Genomic DNA, 4,296 nt, shown 5'->3' on the forward strand with positions numbered 1-4,296 from the left:
CTGTACCTCACTCTCGATGTGTCTGGTTCTTGTGTTGTAGGAGATTTTTTGGCCCACCTTTTTAGCTGCCTGTCACCTCACCTACTTTAAGGGGGGGTTATATTGTTGTTCTATGCTTTCTCGGTTGATGGTTTGTTAGTGTGAGCTATGTATTTAGTACCTAAGCCTACATACTAAGCAATTGCAATGGCTGGCTACCTATGCATTTTGATGAGATGGATCATCTACCATATAGACATGCTTGGTTCGTGCCTTCTATTTCCATGGCGGTTCTACAGATCAACATTTTTGACAGAGTTTTGCAACTTCTCATGCTTCAGTGGTTCTCTTCATGATTTCTCTTTGTTCCTTCTTCTGGAACATTCTTTGCTATCTCTTTTTATAGTAGGGTTTTTCCCATGTGGTTTTCTCTATTTCTCCTCTTTATAGAGATTTTGTTGTGATTGGGTAACTGATCAGGCCTTATTGCTGAGACCCATCTCTTTGCTTTCATAGTTGTGCTAGGTTAGCTTACCTCCTAAGATTCACTTAAGGGGGGTGTTAGAGTAATTAGTTGTTTTCACTTATTAATTAAATCACTTTGATTTAATTAAATAAGTTACCTATTACTCTAGTTTTCTTAAGCTATCTTGTAGGTGCATATAATTAATATTTTATTAATTATATTGTGCAACCTAGCTTTTTTAGGCTTTAGGTTACCCTTTTCAGGTTTCAATCTCCTTTTATAAGGATTGATCTCTTTGTATTTTTCATTATGAAGATTTGTTGAATAATATTTTCTTCATCTGAGTCTTTCAGATCAAACCCTTGCCTCTTCTTGTCTTTTTCTTCTCTGTGACAGGTTTTCTGCATGCAAGTTTTCTTGGGCTTTGTGGATTTGTTGTGCACTTTTGCTCAAATCCTGCACACTCGGTAAGGAGATTTAAGAAAAGACTATTAAGTCTACCCTATTGAAGGATTTGAAGTTGATTCATCTATTAGGATGAAATAGTAGATCTGACTTACAACTGAGTTGTTAATTTAGATCCTTGAAATGTTGATCACCACTTTATGATAGATGTAACTTGACTACCCCTGATTTGACCTTATTATACACTTTGCTCTGCTACTAATTCACATTTGCATTCTCGTGCATCAAAACATTAATTCTCTTCTTGCTTGGGTATGATATAATAAACTACATATATAGCAACCCAATTCTCATATTTACAAGGTCATCCAGACACAAGATAACACCAATATTATTGAGTCAACCCAAATTTAGAAACTCAAGTTCTAAAAGCTATCTTGGTGAATTTTTGATACTTGGCATCCACTACATTACTCAGCATCATCATGCATTCAGTAGAAGTAGAGGCTCGATCCATACTAATCACTCAACATAGCTTCAAACTCTTGAACATTGGAGACTTGGTAGATATAGTGTCACTTGGTAGAAATTGAATACCATGTTTACCATGCCTGTACTCGGTAAACACTACTCATCCCATCACTCTATTAACACTTGCTTCATACCACAAGAACTGATGACTCAATACACACTACGAAGTTCGGTAACCACTAATTGCTCAGCTTGAACTGAACTACTCAGTCTGAACTGTTGAACTTTGCACTACCTAAATTCACTTGGTAACCACTGGAATGCTCAGTATGAGCTATAAAACTTGGTAACCACTAAATTGCTCAACAAACGCTGGAGACTAAATGAAGAGCTCAGTAACCATACACAATCTGAATAAGTGTTGTCATTAATAAAAAACATGACTTAATATCAACAATCTCCCCCTTTGGCATTAGTGACAAAAATACTTATTAGCCAAAACTTATGTATAATGTCATGCTGATTTTGATTTTTGATTTTTCAAAATTTGTCTTTGTAACTTTTTTGTATATACATATTGCATATATCTTCCCCATATAATGTATGTATCATATCGAGCATAATAACATATTGACTGTATATACAAATATCTCTTCTCCTTATATACATGTCTCTCTCATGTTTCTCCCCCTTTTTTACAATAATGGAAAAGATTTATACACAATCTACTTAAATAGAGACATCAAAATGTGAGAGAAACTCATAATGTACCTTAAGAATGAGATTTAAGGTCTTGTCCCAATTTTCTTGCAAAATTTTTTAGGTTTGAAGTGCAACTTGGACTTCTACAGAGAGTTCAATCATATGATCTACAATTGAAAAATTATTATCATGGATCAATGTTTTTGAATAAGAAATATGCTTCTGCATTGTATCCATGATAGGAAGGATCATATTCTGGATTTCTATAAGTGTAGACCAGATCCTTGCTTCCTCTCTTAATAACGTTGCCTACATATCTGATAGGAATCTAACCCTCGTGTGATGTGTAGAGCTTGAACTGGGGTCAACCTACAACTTTTGAGCATTGGCCTTTAGATCCTCATCAACCTTACTCAATTTTCCCTTTATTTCTTTTGTATACTCCATAATATCACATAACTTAGAAAAAAGAGATGTTACATTTGTGAAATAATTTTCAAGATTTTCCAAAATTGAAGAGAGCTCTACTTGATGGCTAGCTATTTGCTGAGCAATGTGCTCAAGCACTTTATTGTCAAACTTTTTCTCTACTTTTTCTATAAGCTTATCCTAGCCATTGAGTCCTTATTGAATTTATTTATTGCCTCTTCTAATTGTAACAAAATATGTTGAGAAGATTCAACATCCACACCTATAGCCTCTATCAAAATGTTCTTGGCACTCTCTATAATTCAAAATTCTCTGTCTCTTTCATCTCTTAGCTGCTTCTGCTTGGCCTTCTTCTCAAGAAGTTGATTGAATAGTCTCATTTTCTCTACAGTAGCATTATCAAAATCTAACTTGGAGATTTCAATTTCCTTGTCCAAATCAATATCTTCCTTAATTTTCTTTCCACTAATCAGAATTTTAAGTTTTTTCTTTGGTTCAACTTCTGACATTAATGCCTTAGATTTGGAAACAAAAACAATGGTGGAAACAGTAGGGCTTGCAATAAAAAATTATATAGTGCCTACTGATGGAATGCTAACTAGAGCACTAAAAGAATCCAAAATTGATGTTCTACCCAAAATTGAGGTATTTACAAGAGGAATACTAATAGAAGTATTTACAATAGGAGCACTTACTGCAGCAAGCAAAACTGAAGTAAACAAAACTATAGAACTAGATGTTGCACTTACTATTGATGTCCCTGAATTGGGAGCTGAAGAAGAGGGAGGCTACATCTTAGTAGATGAAGTGGTAGACACTTCCATTAGAGATACCTAGAGCTAAGAGGGAGCAAAGACTGATTGAGCAGATGTTGTATCTGTTGTGGTCACAATCACACTTGTTGAAGCTATCTTCATGCATGATAATGTTGTTGTTATTACTGGGGAGTGAGGAAGGGAGGCTATGATAGTTGCTTCTATCTTGACTAGATTACTTTCTTCATCTTCTTCTTCTTCTTGCCTATCTTTCTCTTTAGCTTCATCCTATTTCTCTTCTTCACCATCCTTCATCAAATCCCAATATTATTTAGCATCAATGGTGACACAAGGAGTATTTTCTTCTTTGTTATCTTCATCCTTGTCATTATCATCATCATCATCATTTATTTCAATAGGATCCTCACTACGCTTGTGAATATGGAACACATTCTTCCATAAGTTTGTTTCATTTTTCACAACATACTCAACATATTTCATTCGAACAAGACAAATATTAAATTTTAGAGTCATTTTGCTTTCATTGTCTTTCAATGCTTTCTTCATCTCTACATCTATCAAGTTGGGCTCCAACTACTTTAGAGTTTGAGCAAAAATATCCTTGATAGTCTGAATGGTGTTATCACATCTAACCTTGACCTTATCTAACAAAATTACAGGGACTTGTGAAGAAAACTAATCAGGAGAGAATTTCCATCTACCTAGCTTATCCATGATAAGATCTTCAACCTCTTTCTATTCTACTAGAGTCCTGGTTTCATATTTGAGTGCCTTGAAATTATTTATTCTAGTGCCTTCTCTCAATTGTTTCAATCTTTCCTAGAATGTGGGAGGAGGTCACTTAAAGACAACGTCACTTTCATCTTTTCCTACTTTCTTCTTAGATCTTCTTGTGAATATAGTTGTAGAGGGTTTGGGTGGCTTGGTGATAATCACCTTTCCTTTCTTCCTTACATGCTCCTCTTCCTTTTTTTATTATTATTCTTCTTCATTCTTAGATTCTTCATCTTCACCTTTTCCCTCGGTAAGCATAAGAGGGACACTTGATATTTTCAGTTTTGAAATCCT

This window comes from Cupressus sempervirens, chromosome 7 (assembly GCF_028749045.1).
Source record: "Cupressus sempervirens isolate cs-2001-9-10 chromosome 7, ASM2874904v1, whole genome shotgun sequence".
Classification (NCBI taxonomy): domain Eukaryota; kingdom Viridiplantae; phylum Streptophyta; class Pinopsida; order Cupressales; family Cupressaceae; genus Cupressus; species Cupressus sempervirens.